The sequence below is a fragment of the Ursus americanus genome, chromosome 5 (assembly GCF_024610735.1).
Source record: "Ursus americanus isolate L20-20 chromosome 5, mUrsAme1.1.p, whole genome shotgun sequence".
NCBI lineage: Eukaryota > Metazoa > Chordata > Mammalia > Carnivora > Ursidae > Ursus > Ursus americanus.
Window position 1 is genome coordinate 20,112,308 of NC_142131.1, and position 19,996 is coordinate 20,132,303.

The 19,996-nt window shown below is 36.6% G+C and overlaps 1 protein-coding gene and 1 non-coding gene across 29 annotated transcripts in view; one reads left to right on the forward strand and one right to left on the reverse strand.

Moving 5' to 3' along the window:
• Nucleotides 1–242: 242 nt before the first annotated feature.
• On the forward strand, nucleotides 243–347 carry LOC123791594 (U6 spliceosomal RNA). Its single transcript, XR_006779457.1, has one exon. It is a non-coding gene; the product is annotated as a U6 spliceosomal RNA (small nuclear RNA).
• Nucleotides 348–16,610: 16,263 nt separating this feature from the next.
• The window catches only part of LOC123791494 (uncharacterized), a 132,913-nt gene continuing 129,527 nt past the window's right edge, over nucleotides 16,611–19,996 (reverse strand). For 13 of the 28 annotated variants that reach the window (XR_015724425.1, XR_015724424.1, XR_015724418.1 and 10 more), the window contains 2 exons: nucleotides 18,527–18,675; nucleotides 16,615–17,582 (listed from right to left, as the gene is read on the reverse strand). The gene's annotated coding sequence lies outside the window, so the exon portion shown is untranslated. Of the gene's footprint in view, nucleotides 17,583–18,526; nucleotides 18,676–19,996 lie in introns of all 28 variants that reach the window. The other 15 variants (XR_015724432.1, XR_015724431.1, XR_015724427.1 and 12 more) reach the window with 6 other exon arrangements.

Sequence of the window (19,996 nt, forward strand, 5' to 3'; positions counted from 1 at the left end):
ACCTCAGTGCTTCCAAAAGAGGTATGAGTTAGACGTGAGACAAAGACAGGATCTCAAGCATAGTGTTATGCCAAGCACGGCACAATACTGGGGAGTTGCTGACTTTTCTTTTCCAAAGGGGCTGACAGGATAGTTATAATTGATTATTAGAAATAAAGTCTTAAGAGATTTAATAAATGAATCCTGTAAAAAGGTTACAAACTAATATGTAGCCATAACTTACTTTTGAAACTCACTTATGTGTGCTCACTTCCGCAGCACACATACCACAGTAGGAACAATATAGAGAAGAGTAGTGTGGCCCCTGCACAGAGCACACGCACATTCGTGAAGGAATCTGTGTATGTCAGGGAGTGCCAGGGACTAGGGGATGTGGCGAAGATACTGACTACAAAGGACCACAGTGGAACTTTTGGGTGTTAACAAAAATGTTCTGTATCATGATTGTAGTAGTGGTAACGTGACTGTATCCATTTGTCAAAACCCATCAAATTGCAGTCTTACAGTTGGTGATTTTATTGTGTGTGAGTTACATCTCAATAAAGCTGAAAAAAGAATTCTGACTCTTTCTTTCACCCCATGCACTAACTGGGATAATACAATTTCATGAAAAGCACAGGGATTTTTCCCCTCTATTCTTCTTTGCTTGAGGAATTCAGACTTGGCAGAACCAGCAGGTCTTTTAACAATTTATCAACCTCTTGCAATCAAGTAAAAATTCACCCATTTTTAGATACTGAAATAAGTAATTATTTCAATGGAATATCTAACAGTTGCTTATCACTAAACTAAGAGAAATATTGAGGGAACACAGAAAGCCTTATTTTTTTTTTTTTTAAGATTTTATTTTTAAGTAATCTCTACACCCAATGTGGGGCTTGAGCCTACAACCCTGAGATTAAGATTTGCAAACTCCACAGACTGAGCCAGCCAGGCACGCCTTGAAAGTAAAATGATCAATCACTAGTTATGTGTTGTTCTCAAAAAACAAAAGACTTTAAGGACAAAATCTTTCTTTAAGATAAAGATTATTACTCACCTTTTGATCACCAAGATCTAATTTCTTTCTCCAACCATTCAAGTTAAAACTTTGAAAAAAAAAAATGCACATTATGCACATAAAATATGTATTTTTCTGTCTCCAATACATACACTGAGGCCAACAGATTATTTGATGAAATCAATAATGTAGAAAAGAGCTACTTTTGTCTTTTCTCCTTCTAGACTTTTTTTTTTTTTTTTTTTTGCAGACCAGTCTGATGAGGTGGGAAAAAATGAAGCTTGAAGAAAAGAAAACTGAAGCTAAAAACAATAGAGAAGATTGATTAACCCCACGTTATCAGGTTAAGTGTCAACAGCAAGAAGCTACTGGGCTTCTGCAGTGTTTTCCTCTAAACTTTCAGCCTTACATCCGTCAAACCTCAAGATAACTATCCATCATGGAGTCAAAGTGGCGAACAACTGTGTGGTCCTTTGATAAGGGACAGTGTCACAATTTGTCTCCTTCTCTTCCCACAGATCGCCTCTAATGGGGTAAAGCCAGGCCACAACAGCTGCAAAGAGCCCAATGACATTCTTTAGTAAAAAAGAAATTCTCAGAAAATATGTACAGCAGGAATCTACACAACCTTCAAAAAGTATCTAAACTCAATGATTATCTAATTGTTCTATGACAATTATATTTGTTCTTCCTAGACACTAATATTGATAAACCACTTTTTAGGTATAATTAAATGGCAGGATTGTGACACATTTAAAAATGTGATGATGTTAACAATCCCCTGAGAGCTACAATGCAGCATCTATATAACTAAGTAACATCTAAAATCTGTAGCTGGACTATATTAGCATTTACGCAATGCCTACAAGGAGGTAATTCATACATTTAGATGTATGATACAACAGAATATCATCTATGCCATTTAAAAATGGAGCCATCATCTCTGCAAAAAAAAAAAAAATCAGCATAACTAATGAAGAATGCTTAGCAGCATAGAAAATAACTATGTCATAATATTAGGAGAAAGAAAGCAAACTTCTAAAATATGAATTATGATTACAATTATGTTAATAAATATTCATGGGAAAAAAGTACTTGAAAGTTTATGCAGTATACCAATTGGTATATTAGAGTAGTGAGAATATGGACAATAATTTTTTCTGCTCTGTTCTACAAATGTTTTCAAGTTATTTTATTCCTTCTTGACATTTTTTTCTCTACACACTTGAAAACTAACCAGGTTTACATTAAGATTCCCTTCCCTAACATTCCATATCTGCAAATATTACTTTTAAAAGAAAGAGCTCTAAATCATCACCATCATCAAGGAAGATGTCATCTCAAGCTGACCTGTAACTACCCTATTGTGGGCCAAGAGATCCCAGCTTCTTGAGTAGGAAGCAGCTCTATTCAAGGATAGTGAGAAAAAAAGTAATCCTAGGTAACTGTTCTGAGGCTTCGTCTTGCCACTCTGTCTTTCCAGTGGAATGCAATAAAGTAGAAATGAGGGAGGAGAAATAAAGATTTAGTTCAGAATCTCATGGGACACCCTGATGACCAAGCCAAAGTAGTTATTCTGCTCCATCCTGAGCACGTTTCTCCCCTTAAGTTATAGTATAACTTCTTTTGCCTTCACATTTGCTCTTGGAGTTCATTTTAGACTGATTTTATGTGTATAAAAATATTTAAGTGGGAAACACTGAGTTTCCCCAGGCTTCAAGCCACCTTCTGATAAGATAGTCCCTTAGCCCATATATGTCCCCCAACATTCTCCAACAATCATGGTATCTGAAGCACATTCTTCATTGTCTTAAAGGCATTTTAGTGTATTGGGTTTTTACCAAAATGCAAACACCTATTAAAGAAGTGTGATTAGCTAGTATCATTTTCAATTAACATTTATGTTGGGACTGGAAAAGGATATGGGCAAAACAAAACCTATGAGAATGAGACAGTGGCTAGGAATAGGAACTGCCAAAATGGAGGGAAGTTTATTGAAGGGCAAGGGAGGGACAAAGCAAATGAAATCTGCTGCATTCACCATTTGATCCTGGGCCAATCCTGTTGATTCTTGTTGAGTAAAAAATGTGAACTTTAGAATTGGAACAATTTGGATTCAAATCCTGTCTCTACTGCTCAGCAATTGTGAGGACATAGATCAGTTACCTAACCTGCCTCAATAGTGTGTTTTCCTTATCAGCCAAAAAGGAAAGTAACATATACTTCATGAAAATATTTTAAGTAACAAATAAAATAATTGTGCATTTAACCATGTATAATCGGAACTTCACACATGTTCATTACTATTCCCTTCATTTTCCCTTTCTTCTCATTTTCTTCTGCAAATTAGGGATTCGACATACTCCCTAAATTCACAGAGAGTTTTGACACCCTATTAAAGACAGTTAACTAACATCATTGTCTTCATGATGGTCAAGATTAGACTTCCAAAGGCCATGCTGGCTCCTAAGGATTCTACTTTCTGTCTCAAAGAGAAGATCCAGGTCTGTTTTCTAGCTCTTTCAGTAAATGGCATAGAAACTCCACTTCTGTACTTCTTGGATGAAAAATTCAAACTGCCTGTTCCATACTAATCTGTTACAGAACGTAATGAGCTCCCCAGATGTTTGAGAGAGGAGCCACATGCAGAGATCAGTAGAGAAGTGACTCTCATCACGAGCCCCCAGATGAGGCCTCGAAAATTCAGAGGGCATCGCAAAAAGCTATGAGAAGCCCAGCTATAAGCGTGCAGTGCCCACTGACCGTCCCAAATGTAAAGTTTTACTCAACCTGAAAAACTGTCAAAGACGTTCGTTCTTAATTAGCAACACATATACCCTGCAAACTGAATAGCAAGAAAGTTCTGATTGTAGAGTCTTTGGTTTGTCACATACAAACTGTTTGGAAGTCCCAAGTTCCAAAACATTATGAAAAAAATCTTCCAAGGATGTAGGGTAAGACATAACTAGAGTACAAGCCAGTTGGGTTTTTTTTTTTAATTTTATTTTTATTTTTTATTTTTTGGATCTATGGGTTAGAATTAAAAACAGCTCAAACAACAATCTGTGGCATGTTAATTGCTTTGTACCTGATCTTCCCATGAAGTCAGCAGGAGTTTTGCCACTGAAGAACTATGAGAAGGATGGTTTCTGCTAGGACCAAAAACTGCTACCAGCTATTCCAGTTTGATGGGAAAATTAAGTCCACAGTATGTGTAATAATAATCCATAAGCATGCTCTAACAGCATTTAGCATGCAAGCATTATTTCTGACAGTACTTTCAAATAAAAACAAATATGACTCAACCTTTAAACGTGGATAATTATGAACTTTGGGTCTATTAGACTAGAAATAGAATGAAATTCCTAACATAAAAAATGAGGGATACTTTGCATGTCCTTTTTCTTTGCTTTACATTTCAAAAGCAAAAAAGGAAAAAAAAATATTTTTACTGAAGCTTTTCCATCCATGAGGAACCACTTCACACACACACACACACACACACATACACACACACACACACACATCCTAATACATGAACGTATCTTCTGGAGTGCTAAGCATGTGATATACATGATAAAGCATTGCTATTCCCAGAAATATGGCTCTAAAATAGTCATATGTGACTATTCAATGAAGAGAGTGTTTAGGATAGCCCAATTTGAGAAAGCTGTGTTACAAGATCAGATTCTATTTTTAGGCTGGATTTTTCTAGACAGATGTTGAAAACCCATAAAGAGGATTTTAAAAGTGTTATTACTGGTAAGTTATTGCACCCTTAATGTGGTCCGTACTGTGGCAATAGAAGCTTCAGGAAAACATCTTTTCTTTCCGTCTCTTTCTCTCTTTAAACTTTATTTATAGCCTTGCAAAAGACTAGCATTCACATAACCCGCCTTTGCAGGCGTGCCAGAAGATTAATGATATCGCAGTGTTCTTGAGAACAAAAATGTGTCTACCACTGTGTTGAATAATCTCTCCTTTCACACATTAAAAGTGAGATGAGGCCTACTTTAGAAAGCAAGGACAATGTGTCGCAAAGAGTTAGTTGGCTTAAAGACATACCCGTATTGCTATCCTGAATCACAAATTGTTTTCATGCATGTTATCTTGAGAATAAGAAAGCTTTTATCACCATCCCTTTTTTTTTAATTTACATAGAGCCTCAAAATCTGACTTTTTCCAGCATTTTTTACAATCTGTTGCTTGTAAGAATTGAGAATTTAGAGAAAATTGTTCATTGTGACCTCTTTTATGTCTACTGAAATTTAGCTGAGAAGAGTGAAAGCTAAAGATTTAAATATGATAGATGTAGTCATTTATGTTAAAGCTACTTTTGCTTATCCTATAGTAATAATAACTCAATTTTTATCAGAACTTTTTCTGATGCCGTGCACCATGCTAAGTATTCAATTTATATCATCTCATTTAATCCTTGTGAAAATCCATAGAGATAGTTACTACTATTATCCCCCCTGATGGAGGAGAGAATTTATGTTTAGAGAGATATAGAACTCACCCTAAACCACTCCTCCAGTAAGTGACGGAACCACAGTTCAAATCCAGGTTTGGGGAACTTCAATGCCATGCTCTTAATCACTATGATACACTGCCTCTTGGGCAATATTAATTTAATATAGACTTTCATTCAACCAGGTGATACTTAGATGCTTATAATTTTCAGGAATTTTATCACCGGTGTTTAGTTATATGCCATATACCAGTCACTGCCACTGGTCTTTGGAATCATAAAAGTGAGTAAAACATAATTCTTTCTCCCCAAATGTAAGTGGGGACAACAGAGCCAACTTAAGACCTTCTCAGGCTCTAATCATTCAGAGTTTTCTAAATCCACCTAACCTCAAATAAAACATTAAAATGCACTCACATCTCACATTTAATATAATCACATAACTACATATGAGTTGTGTTACAGTTGCTTGAGATTATTTTTATGTGCATTTTAATAGTCATTAATTTTTCATAACTTATAGCCAATATATGTTCTTTTCCAGAGTCCCAGACATTTTTACCCAGGTTCTCTGCCTATAATGCCTAACAGTACATTGGCCCTCGTGGGAAAGACAGAAAAGCAAACTAGGGAAGCAACACAATGTGGTAGAAAACAATATAGAAAAGCAAACTAGGAAAGTGGCACATTGTGGTAAGAAAATAATACAGATACGTGCAAAGAATTATGGGAGCCAAAGGTATCACTTCACAGGTTAAGGGACATTGAAGGAAAATCTTAAGAGTTTGAGTGGGAGTTTACCAGGCAACAAAACCCTCATTTACAAAGCTACTGAGCTACAAACATATATGATATATCCAAGAAATGTCAAATAATACTGTGTGACTTAAGAACAGTATTTGGGCAGCATGATAGAGATGGAGGCTTACAATTCAATGTCATTGTATGTTTTCCTTTATTGGAAGGAAATTTTAATATATATTAAACTGAAAATTCTGTTTCTTTACTGTACTGAACTTAGCAGCCTGGTGTTCTCTAAAACATAATATAAATTATAATTAATATTCTTCTGCAGATTTTATTGCCAATTTTCCTAAAGGAACGACACTAAGAACATTGATTCATCAGGAAGTATTTATAAATCTGGGCTACTATGCTATATATATGTGCATTTATACTATTTATACTATTTATAGTTTGCATCATACAGACAGTATATTCATTATGTATGTATACTATATACCATAAATATAGTATAGAGAATAGTAAATACAGGGGTGCCTGGGTGATTCAGATCGTTAAGCGTCTGCCTTTGGCCCAGGTCATGATCCCAGAATCCTGGGATCAAGCCCCACATTGGACTCACTGCTCAGTGGGGAGTCTGCTCCCTCTGCCTATGCCTCTTCCCTGCCTTGTACACGCACTCGCTCTCTCTCTCTCTAATAAATAGTAAATACAGAGTATGTGTATATATACATATATATGTATACGTATCAGGGATTATATATAAGCTTTATGTCCACAACCTTAATATTTCTTCTTAAATTATGGAATACATCCAGAACCGACCAAATCCTTTATTTCCCATTAAAACTAAGGCAAAAAAACCTGACCAAAAAAAAAAAAAAAAAAAAAAAGGCCGTTGAAAGTAAATGAAAAGATTTTTTTTTAAAGTAAATGAAAAAGTTTGAGGGTGAAACCATCTGTACAAGTGGGGAAAAACTTAATTTGCAACATTTTTTTAAGTAATTCTCTTGAAAATATTTAATCTGTTAAAAATAGTGTGTCTTCTTTAATAACTTAGTTCAATAGAAGGGGAAGATAAATAGCTCAGTTAAGGAGTCTCTGAATTAAGTATCTTTTAAAATACTGGAGCGAAGATGCTGTTCTATATTTTTTGGTAGTTAGAAATGGGGGGAGGGTTCTGAGAATAAGACCAACGAAAATAATAAACCAACCAAACAGACTAATACTACTACAACTTCAAAGCTATGTCATCTGAGAACTCTTGGTCTAAATGAAAATGAAAGATTATAAACTCAGAGTTTATCAAATAAATGAGTTTTGACCTTGTGAAGTAGTAGAAAAAGGATGAATAATCATTTTAAAACATAGGCTGAAAAAAAAATTAGGACACACAATGAAAAAAAATATATGAAAAAAAGTCACAGAGAACTGAGAAAAATTCTCCCCTCAAACTATGATGTGAAGGCTTTAGACCTATGCTTACTAACATAAATGGGCTGAATAGAATACAACATGTATGACTATGGCCAGACAAGACTTGGATTGCTTCCCAATGCCTAGATGTTTGTGCTGAGACTGACACCAGATTAAATTATGTTGTAATGGCATCAAATGGGGCATCACCCCAAGGTCACAAAACTCTGTGCCTTAAAATCTTACTCCTGATTTACTCTTTGTTTATTTGTACGATGCTCTAATGAAATTCTCTATTTTCTCTTCTTTTAAAAAAAGCAAAAATGAGCTTTGACCCATTTCTCACTATTTTTGTTTGAAAGTCACAGCTTATTATACATACACTTACATATTTTTATCCTTTACATTCTAAATGACCAAAATTAAGCTACATGTTAAGGACACAACCTTGAAAAATATGGACATGAGGGGTGCCTGGATGGCAGTCGGCTAATCGTCCAACTCTTGGTTTCAGCTCAAGTCATGATCTCAGGGTCACGGGATCGAGCCCCATGTCAGGCTCCGAGCTCGGGGTGGAGCAGAATTGGGACTCTCTCTTCCTTTCCCTCTGCTCCTCACCTCTGTTCTCTCACGCTCTCTCAAATAAACAAATAAGTCTTTAAAAAAAAAAAAAAAAGAAAAAATATGGACACAATCCTTGCCCTGTTGGAATTAAAGTCCAATAGGGACAGAGAGGTAAGTAGACAACTGCAAAACAACATAATACATGTTATAATAATAAAAAAAAAAAAAGTAAAGGGGTTATGAGAAATGTTAAGAGAAATTATTTGGAGGAATCAATGTTTTGTTTCCTAGAAGAAATAAAATCTAAGCTAAAACCTCAAGTATAATTATCAACTTAAGATAGAGAAGGGTGGGGAAATCAGGGAAGTGCTTCAGGCAGGAGAAACAGCATGTACAAAATGCCAGAGGTAGAAAGACATGGATTCTATGGAGGTGTGAAAATTGGAGAGATAAGCAAAGGCCAGTTCACACAGGGCCTTATACAGCATGTCAAGGAAACAGTATTTCCAAGCTGAAGAAGAACATAATTAGGTTTGTTTTGTAGAATCATCTGCTATCTTCTATGTAGAGAATTGAAGACAAGACAAGAGGTAAGGAGACCAATTGTAACAGCGTTGTAGTAGGTCAGGCAAGAGGCCAATCAGAGGATGGACAGTTGAGAAAAGAAAGATTAAGGAAATATTTAAGATGAAAAATATATAAGACCTAATACCGTATGTAGTTAGCCAGTGGAAGAATGAAAGAAACAAACATAACCCTCGGGTTTAATGAGCAGCTGGGTAAAGGATGGCACCATTTAATGGGTTGGAGGGTGTGGGGGTGGGGGTATCATGAGACAGGGAAGATGACAAGTCCAATTTTCAACATGTTGAGTGTGAAGTTCATAGGGGATGCCTAGTAGACAGGTGGGTATAGAAGTCTGATGCTCAGTACTGAGGTCTGGGCTAGAAACAGAAATTTAGAAGTAATCAGCTTAAAGGTTCTGTAATAATTCAAATCCTAAAACCAAGTAAGATTGGCCAAGAGAACAACAAGACAAAGGCTGAGCCCTGACAAAGCCTAACATTTAGAGAATGAAAAGAAAGGCACACTCAAAAAGTACTGTAGAAGAGATGGCAGAGAAAACTTGATGGAAATAAGAAGACTGGGAAGAGAAAGAGGGAGTGCTCAACAGTGTCCAATATGGTTGAGAAGTCAAGCAAGGCAAAGAGGAAAAAAAGGAGACAGAGAAAGAGAGAAGTCAAGCAAGGCAAGGATTTAAGAGGTGTCTATTCTCCTTATAGAGACTGTTTGGTGACAAAGAAGATAGACTATTAGCATATATAAAAATACATGTGTGTATATACATAATATACACATATGTATGGCTTTATACACATTCATTCAGTTATCATAACAACATCATCTGGTAGGTACTGTTAGTATGCTTTTATCAAGATGAGAAAATGGAGACACAAAGAAGAGACAATTTTTCCAAGGTTAAACAGCTAGTAAGTGGTAGAGCCAGAAATTGAAATTGGTTGAGGACTTGAGTGGGAGGTGAAAGAATATAGATTAGGAGTGCAGATAATTCTTTCTAGCAATATCACTAATTTTCAAAGATAGTTTTGTCTGGGCAGATTGTCTCTGCTTATCAGGTTCAAGCTATGTGGTGAATACTACCCAAATTGCAGACTGACTCTCGAGATAACAAATGGCTTATGGAGAAATGCTTTAAAAAATCCAATGTGTTTAAATGGCAGTGATAACAACATGAAAAAAATTTTTTCCAATGTACCATCTCCATGAGTTTTGAAAACAGTACACTATTGTTGCTCCTTAAACCTAAAACAAGTGTAACCCTTGCCTGGAGCTACTCCAAGAATCATACCAAGAAAGTTCTCCCAATGGATCCACCAAAATAACTGGAATCTTGAACGATGAGTTTTAATTGTTAGTATGTCTTTATGAAGTACCTATTACATGTATGCATTGTCTGTTTAGAGTGCTGTCCTTCCAGAAACATCTTAAGGAAACCAGGATCCATTTGGTCAATTTGCGCCACTGTAGAAAATTAGTTAAATGATAAATTGTCACAAAGTTGAAATTTCTTAGTATGGGTGAAATACCACTCATTCGTGTGGGAGAAGAAATTTCTCCATAATTTTCTTTTCATTTCCAAATATTTGGGGAATATTGCATAGCCACATTCATCATCTGCTAGTATCTTATTATAAACCATTGTTGGATGAGAAACCACATTAAAGTATTTGCTATTTGCAGGATTTAGTACTCTAGTACAAGTAAGTTTTAACATGGTATGACTGAGAGCATAATTATAATTAGAAAATCTCTTTTTAAACCAGATTTAGAAACAGCGTGATCTCTGGAGTTTAAAAAAAAAGGTGAAAAAAAGATACTTAAGTAAAATTATTAAAATTGTGATAGGCCAGCAGTTTTTGGAAAGTTTAGGAAACCATCATTCAATTACAATATTCAATTTGGTAGTTTCTTTTGTGTCTCTTCATTTAAAAAAAAAATCATATCCAGAAAAGAAAATCAATAGTGTGTACAGTCGCCTCAGGATTTTTCTTTGGCCAAAACTGCCTATTTTTCATAATTGAATTTCCCAGTGACAGTCCCATGAACTTTATTGCCAGGTTGACTAGCTGAAGACACTCGATTGTCCCCCCACCATACAAAGAATTGAAGGGATGCTGAACACAACTAACTTGAAATTGGGAAAGACAATGATTTGTTTTTAACCACAAAAGGCATACTACTACTTAGATGAGCCAAAATTTTGGAACAAAATAAGTTTGTTTCCAATATTCTAATATGTTACATCGGCCATGTCAAAATGAGGTTACACTTTCCCTAGGACAACCCTGAGATTCCTGAGGCACTCCTCCAAACCTCACTGTTCTACTAAACATGAAGTCTATCCTGTCACCTCAGAAACAGGTTACAGTGCCCTCCTCCGCTGACAAGAGACACCTTAGGAGTTGTAGCCCTGTGCTTGGCCACAGGTCTTATTTTAGCATTACACACCTGATTTTCAAAGGTTATCTTTCCTAAATTAAAGGAAGAGTGAGACTGAGATGTGAGGGCTCCCCTGTGCTGACTGTGGTTTGCTTACATAAGATCATGTAAGTTTCCCAATAAGAAACCATACCTTCCAGGTGATAAATGGGTCAAATTCACAGAATATTAAAAGTGTGGGAGGGAGGCTGGGAGAAAAGGAGGCTTTCCTGCTTTCTATTTCAAGAATGTAGTGTAACTGGGATACTCACAAGATTTGGTCTAAAGAAAGAAAGAAAGCCATGAAGTAACAGAAAAGTGCTAACATAATAACTAGGAAATACCTCTGTGATCGCTTTTTATTTTTCTACTACTAAATGTTTTTTGTACTTTCTTCTTTATTTTTAACCACTTCTCCCCTCCTTCCTATTTGTCTTAAACTGTCCCCTCTTAAATGTAAAATATTCCTGTCACTGTGATTATGTGATCCAGTGGGATCTGTACATAAATCCCTTGATTCAGACAATTACCATTAGATTCAAACATAATGACCCAGTAGGTATCTGCCTTATATGAACTTTCACTACCCACAACACAGAAAATCCACTCGTACTGCCCTTCCTTTATTCCAAGGGTTATTACTAGGACCAGATAAAAACAACCTCCCAGGCCATTTTCATTCTAGAATCAGGAATCCTCACTGAACATACTTGTTTCCATTCTATTCCCAATTTCCTTTCTCTTCTGGCTGATAAAAGACTGAAGTCCTGGGTCTCAAGCCAAGCTACCAAGGAGTATAAAAGAACACAATAAACAGGAGAATTGGAAAAAAAACTTCCTTGTTAGTCTTGATAAATGGGGAATTGCTATCTAGCTTTCTTGCCTCCTAGTCTCATCTCCCTCTTATGTTAGTGAAGGAGTAATCTCCTTTTTGCTTTCTCAGTAATAACCATCAATCTTATCTATCAGAACCTTTCTTCAATATCCTAAATTAGCTTTAGTTTTTGCAATAAAAGTTGGCATGAAGTCTCTTTTTTTTTTTTCCAGAAACGATATATGCGACCAGAAATCAGGTACCTTGAAGTCTACATTTCTCACTCATCAAAGACAATTAATAACCCATTTTGGCTCACAGAAGCTAAAATGTTCCATCATCAATTTCTTTTTCCATTTTCTAAACAGAGACTCTTAAAGACACTTGGTGAGCACATTAAGACTACAGAATCAGCTGATGCTAATGCTATCATAATGGGTGTTCTTCTAACTTACTTTGTCAATTTATACAAAGCACCTGTTTTTTCAACCAACTACATTAAATGGTTGACTACAGTAGCAAGACCAATGTCAGAGACAGGTAGATTTAGGGTGGGTTGGCTCTGTATCCTGACAGATATGACTATTATTCTTTGTCATTTTGTCAGAAGCATTTTAAACCCAGAAAGAATCTATAGAAACCAAATGATCCATCCCTCTGTCTTCATACTGCTAAAGGATTATTTTTCATATTTGACCACCTGAGGTCCAAAGAGGTTAAGGGACTTTCTGGATGTCCCTCTGTTAACAGTAAAAGACAACAAATAGCCCATACCTTCACACTCTTATGCATAATACTATATGTTATTTACTGTGCCCATGAAAGACAAAGAAAAATAGCCTGTTTTATGCTGTCCATAAGTTTGTAATCTTAAAAAAAAAATCTATCATCTACACGTAACACCCAAAACACTATATTCCAGTGACTCAATTTACCAGCTATGTGAACTGGAATAAAGTACCAACTTCTCTAAACCTCAAATTCCATTTTGATAAAACGAAGAAAGTAATAATTATTTTCTTAGAGTTTTTTGAGGATAAATGAGATAATACAGAGAAAGCTCCTAAACAGTGCCTACCATGTATTAGGCATCCAATAAACAGTAGCTATTATTAGTCACCAAATCCTGGTGATTTAGATATTAAAATAATTTCTCTTACAGCTTGAATGAGATGTATTTAGGAAAAATAAAGTACTGCTTTACACTGCAGGTAGTAAACATGAAATATTAACCCAAGAACTGTAGAGGCTAGATACATAAGCAGCTACCTAAAGGGGTAATATAAACATGGCATTAACAATTGACAAAAAAGAAAAAAGACTGATGTGAGATTCCCTACTTGAGGTTGACCGGAAAAGATGAAAACTTTGCTCTTACCAATGTGCTTTGCAGTTATTATCCGATTTAGCATAGCATGACCCCATTAGGTAGCAATGTAGCTTCTCTTACATTAATTGAAGGCAGTCTATCCAAAATCCCTGACCTCTTCAAAGAACATGTAGGAATGGTCAAAGCTCAGAGGTGGAGGCGCGTGTTGTGTAGGAGGGGCAAAATAGAGTGGCTCCTTGCATGTCCAATTACATATGCTTTTAGACATAGCTTATGAGTAACAAAGATGATAAAAACAAAATCCTCTGTTATGCTGGTCGTTTTCCTACCCGAGGCTCAGGTGAGACCTCTCAGCGTGGCGCCACACCCACCTGCGGAGGAACACTGCAATCAGTGGGTAGCCGCTTCTCTTACCTTTCTAATGCAGCACGTTTGGGTCTCTGTGGTGCAGAGAGGGCTTCAGCCTCACGGCCAACTTCTAGGATTCCTCTCAGTGGTGCCTTGTTCATAAATAGTTGTTAGCTGTTCTTCTTGTGAGGAGGCCCGAAGTCAGAGACCATTTATGTCGCCATCTTGGTGACGTCACTCTCCCTCGTTCCAGCAGCAAAGGATACTATTGGCCTCCTTCACTTCTTTGAAACGCCGACTTCGCCGGCATTTAAAGCACCACGCTACCTAAGCATTTTGCTTTGCAACCATTCTAGCCATCCAATTGTGAATGTCCACTGCATGCCAATCTTATTCCTTTAAACCCCAAAAGAATAAGCCCCATCCAATGACAAAGTTTTAAGTATCTTGGTAAATGAGACTCCTTTTACTAGAATTTGGGTATTTCTACTTCATACTAACACCAGGACTGAATTATGACAACGATGATTAGCCAGGAATTTATAAGACTGTTTCTTTACAGGGAGACCATTAGCATTATAGATCTCAGCATTCCTTTAAGAATGAAGATTCAGGGGCGCCTGGGTGGCTCAGTGGGTTAAGCGTCTGCCTTTGGCTGAGGTCGTGATCCCAGATCCCGCAGCCAGCTCCTTGCTCAGCGGGGAGTCCGCTTCTCACTCTACCCCTCCCCCTGCTTGTGCTCGCTATCTCAAATAAATAAAATCTTTAAAAAAAAAATGAAGATTCAGCTTGGTTTTTAACTTTGTTGGAACTCCTTCACCCCTTTGCTGGTTAAGTGTACTGGGCAGAGTGGTGAACTGGTGAGCCCTGGAAAGGCCTAATGCCATCATTGAGTGTTCTAATAACCTTTTTTTTTTTTTATATCAGCTTTTCTGCATATAGAAGAACAATTCATACACTTGCTAAAGCTAGAAAAGTGAAGCATCCAGAGATATTGCTTTCCAATAAAGTAATAATGCTCCATTAGCTGTTTTGCTGTTACATGTTTTACCACGGACGTCTCTTCTTTAAGCCGTCTTGCCGTATGTGGCCCTGTGATAAATTTTATCAGTGGTCAGCGGGACAGGGTTGCAGGCTGGGCAGTAGCACAGTGGCTTTTTATCTGGCTTAGTTCCCCCTGCCATGCCCCCCACCCAAAGCAGCATTTTCTTGGCGTAATTTATGTTGTGGCATTTCTGTCAGTAGATATGGTGTCAGCAATTTGTGTTCCTAATGGAAGTTTACATGGAAATGAGATACTTAGCCACAGAGTAACATTAAGGATGGGATAAACGTAATAAAAATTGTAATGCAAAGGTGTTGGTGCCTGCTCGTATATTTTTTTAAAATTCTGAAACAAGGATTGTCTTTTGCCAGCAAAGTTTGTTTTCCAAGTCTAAAATACTGGCATATAAGTAATATGTACAGAGCACACCCATTCACAGTTAAGGCTAAAATTGTGTCAGCACATATATTAGAAGCTTCTACATTCCAGAGGCCTTATAGTACTGTCATAATATTTTAAAATAAATTTTCTTTCTCTTTCTTTTTCTTTCTTTCTTTTTCTTTCTTTCTTTCCTTCTAAATTGAAAATTTTAGAACCCAGCAAGTTTAACCAAAATCTGTGGCGTTGGTACTTTGGGAAAAATATGTACATATGACGTATATTTTTGTAAAGTTAAACTCAGCTTAGTGCAAGTTTTATTGGAGAAATCATTTCACTGATTGAATAATCTTTGTCCCCATACAGTTTACCATAATAAGATTTTCAATTATTCCATTGCAGGATATTGAGAGCATTTAGAAATAGCTGTGTGCTGCATTAGAAATGAAACAGAAGCATTGTTTAGACTCCTTAGCCAAAGGCCCCTGAGATAGCCCAAGCTCTGGAGTTATATAGACTCTCAACTTGTCTGTCTTAAAAAAGGCTTTTACACAAATGGGATCCTCATTCATTTTGAGTTGCTGCAGACAGAAGCAGAGGTAGAACTCTTTCATGTACCTACAACCTCTGTTACTATCACACTCTCTTCCTCACAGACAACATGTTTCCCAAGAAGCAAAGAAGGAACATGGACATCGGGAATCCTCGAGACGGAGTTTCACTGCATTATCATAGGAAGCTTCCCGCTATTGAATTAGCAACAAGCAGATTTTATCACTTACATTTTTGTGTGATTTAAAGTATTTTAAAAATAATGTGTTTAAAGTATTTTTAAAATAATGACATTTTTCCCCTTAACTAAAATTTCATGGTTGACCCTTCCATCATATGGATTCTATCTTTAAGTATTTGGTAATATTCTGAGCCGAAAGTGAAATCATAGTTATTTTATGCACAAAGATGTTCAGAAAGGGAGACTTGCTTCCGCGAATGATTCCTGCATTTCTGAAACAATTTTCCTCAAGTCAAACTGGCAAGAAAGACCTGAACTCCATTAGTTGAAAATTTTCACCCTTTTGAAATGATTTAAGGACCTGTCCTTAGTAATTTTGATTAAAGATGAATGTTTTGAAATTCAGTCCCTATATCCAAGGTATATCTCCCAGAGTCCTACTAGAATTTTGAATAGACAGCCGAGCAGCATACACAACTTACACATACCAAAATGCCAATATATGTATTCAGCTTTGTAAATACGGCTTTAAAAATACCTCGCCATATTTAGCCACTCCTAAATATGTATTTACACAAGTCTACACACTGTAAGTGTTTACCTGGGAGACAGGAAAGGTCTCTCTGGTAAATAATATGGGTTTTATAGCCTTTCATGAAGGAATTTTTTGTTTGCTATGTAGAAAAAATCAGCTCCTCTCAGTTATAATTTAATAAAATTTTTCTTTCCCTGCAAATTTACTGCATAGCACTTGAGGTAAAGCCCGGTAATGTTCAGAAAGAAAAAAAAAAAAAAAGACAACACTGGTGTTATCTTTGGGTACAGAGTGGCTTTGATTCATTTTGCTAAAAACTACAGAGGGTAGAAAGCATGGATATGATTTCTGAAAACCAAACAAATAAAAATAACCTGTCAGATATATTTTAGAGCTAAGGCTATTGAGTAATTACCTATTTTTTCAGGTTAAAAAAGAAATCAGAATCTTTAGGAAGATCCAAATGATTAAAACTACTTTGCCCTGAATTTTCTAGATCATTGACTTAAGTTTATACTTTATATTACATGAGTGGGTATAAGTTAAACATTTTCAGCTGATAAGCAAAATTGTGTTAAATCCAACATATGAACAAATTCTTACAGAAAAGCAGCATTGCCCAGTACACCAGTCCAAGGACAGAAAATGTTCGGTGCACACTCTTAGCTGGCAAATACATGGCCTTGAGCAATTGAGTTGATCTGACTTACGTTTTTGAATTTGTAATTAGGTTGTGATCTACCTAGATCTAATGAATGATGGATCTGTACTGATATATTAAGTACTGAATATTAATAGAGAAAAAATTTGTTTTTAAATAAGACACATTTTCCTTTTTTTAATTGAAAGATACAATGTGAGGTAGAACATGATGCTTGGAATTAAAGAGATGCCCTGTTATTTCGTAGGTTCTCACAATTTATTCACCATCACCTTCCCCACCTTCACTCTCCCCTTAGAATCTTAAAGCTTTTGAAATCACCTAATATTAAGCAAGTGGTCCCTGACTTTCATGAACCACTTTAGGGACCCAGAAATGGACATGGCTTAATCTGGAGTCCTTTAAAGTTTTGGGGGAGGTTCTTTCTGAAGGGACCACTATCCTAATCAGCTCACTTCCTTCTAGAAGATAAATGTGCAGGATTTCCAGCAGCTTGTCTCTGGAACCACTGAAGATGTTCCTGTCATCAGTGGACTTAGAGACCTACAAGAGAACAAAAAGACAGAGGCCCCTTACATGAATTCTAAAGACACTTAATAAATTACAGCTTTACGGTTAAAGGACTCCTCTTCTCGTTCTTTGTTCTGTGTCTTTCAAGAATTTTCTCTTTCAGAATCTTTCTGTGCATGGGTGCTTGGACACTGAATACATGAGTTTGATTTATGTTGAGAATGTGGGAAATATGGGCACTTTTGGCAAGTCCAGATATTGAAACATTTCAGGCTTTTTTCAGGATAGAAACATATCAGTTTTTTTAATGGGCCCAATTATTTCACCCTCACATAAAATGCCTGTTGAAATTTGTCAATGCAAAACAAGTGCTTGTATGCCTTCCTATCCTATCTCATCTCTAAACACAGCTTTGAAGAGATCAGGTTTACACACACACACACACACACACACACACACACACACACAAGTAGGTGAGAAAATGTTTACATGTCAAATTCAGATGGCTTAAAGCAGTTTACTTTTAAGACTTTTTCTTCCATTTGTTCTTAAATTGCTGAAAGATGCGTGCTATCATGTAAGATTAAAACAATCCTTTAAAATGAAAATATGATTTGTTTTACATTTAAATGTACTAGAAATTTAAATACAATGATATGCTTGATGAACATGGAACGGGGGTTTTACAAACTAGGTCATTAATTCAAATCTGATCCAGAGAGTGCTGAATATCCTATAGCTGTCTGTTAGGAGTATCTAAACTAAATATAATAAATAAATATCTGACTATATTTCATACAAAAATTATACTTATTCTACTAACTGAAATGGAACACAATATACTATTTGTGTGTTCAATTTATACTTTTGAAAGTCATTCTTTATCATCTTACATATTCACAAAAGAACAGAAAATTCATTGTGTGCCAATAATACCCACACATGTGCACTAAAAGACACAAAAATACATTGCCCACCTTCTGAGTATGAATCAGCAGGATACAATTCTCTCAGCTGCATCCTAGATCCTCACATACCTATGGACATGGCAGGTTAGAAGGATGACTCCTGTGTATAGCGAATCCATTCTGGCCGCAGTGAATTACATCCCAGGGGACTGCAAGAACTAACACATGAGCAAAATTACTGACCCTTACACTGGAATCACAGCCGGTTAGAAAAAGCACTGCCTTCTGTCTCTTAGTATCTCTTAGACATTAGAAAAAATACAATTTCTATTCATTTACTTCTGACCAGTCACTCCACACCTTATCCCCATTAAGACTCAGGCATAAGTTTAGAGAGTCAGAGTACTTGACAAAGACCTACTACGCTAAAAATTGCCTCTGCATCTTCTTGCCTCTTTTCCTGGAAGCAAACATGTGTACTTTGACTCTCTTCTTTAAGGGTTCTTTCCTGAAACTATGGCAAGATTTCAGAATTCTTGAGTTTGGATGGAGACTGAGGCCCACATCTCTTGGGATGAGGGGATAGTGTGAAGGAGGCTCAGTCAGAATTAAATCGCAACACTTTGTGTGCCTGGCAAATGTAAAACTCCTAGAGGACAGTCCTACTCCAGTCTGGTTAAGTCAGTCCTGATGCATGGTGCTTAGTTCTTAATGCTACCTTATAAGACTGCACAGTACTCAGGGAAGAGAATATAGGGTCAAAAAAGAAATGCAACATACCCTACAGAGTGCAGTTGAAAGTGCTGGGACTGCTTAGAAAAAAAAAATTGAGAGAATTTGGAATTCCCTTCAAATATCTTATTAAGGACTGTTATGCAGAAGATGGATTAGGCTTATTTTGTAGCTTATTCTGGCTGAATATAAAGAACTTCCTATGAGTTTGTGCTGTTCCAAGAAAGAATGGACTGCCTGCCTCAAGAGAACCTAGATAGTATCCAGCACAGGCTAGATGGCTTCCTGGGAGTTGGGCTGGATGACCTTTAAGCCTCTTCTCAATGCTGAAGTTGAATGAATCTATAAAACCAATCCAGTCAGGAGAGTTCCAGGGGGGCTCACAGCAGTTTCAGGATACTGTCACACAAAGTCATTGTAACTAGGCATATCCTCATTTTGGTTGCTTCTAAGCCCAGGATTTTTTTCAAGGAGGCTGAATTTCCTGCATTGAATGTGACTGTAAAAAGAACATGAATTCTCCCATCAGAGAATCCTGGTTTAGAATCCTGGCCCTTCCATTCTAGCAATTGTGTGAGTTTGAGGAAGTCAACGAATCCAAGAATCTCAGTCACAAAATTTAGGATTACTATTCCCATCTCACAGAGTAGTTGTGAGCACATTAAATGATCTGTATACTACCTGGTGTTTGCAGTAGGTATTATCTGCTGTAGGCGCATACGTACATGGTACGTAGTATCATGGCCTAAAAAGCCCACTTCAAGACCTCATGGTAGAGATGATCATACTGCAGAAAGTTCTGAATGC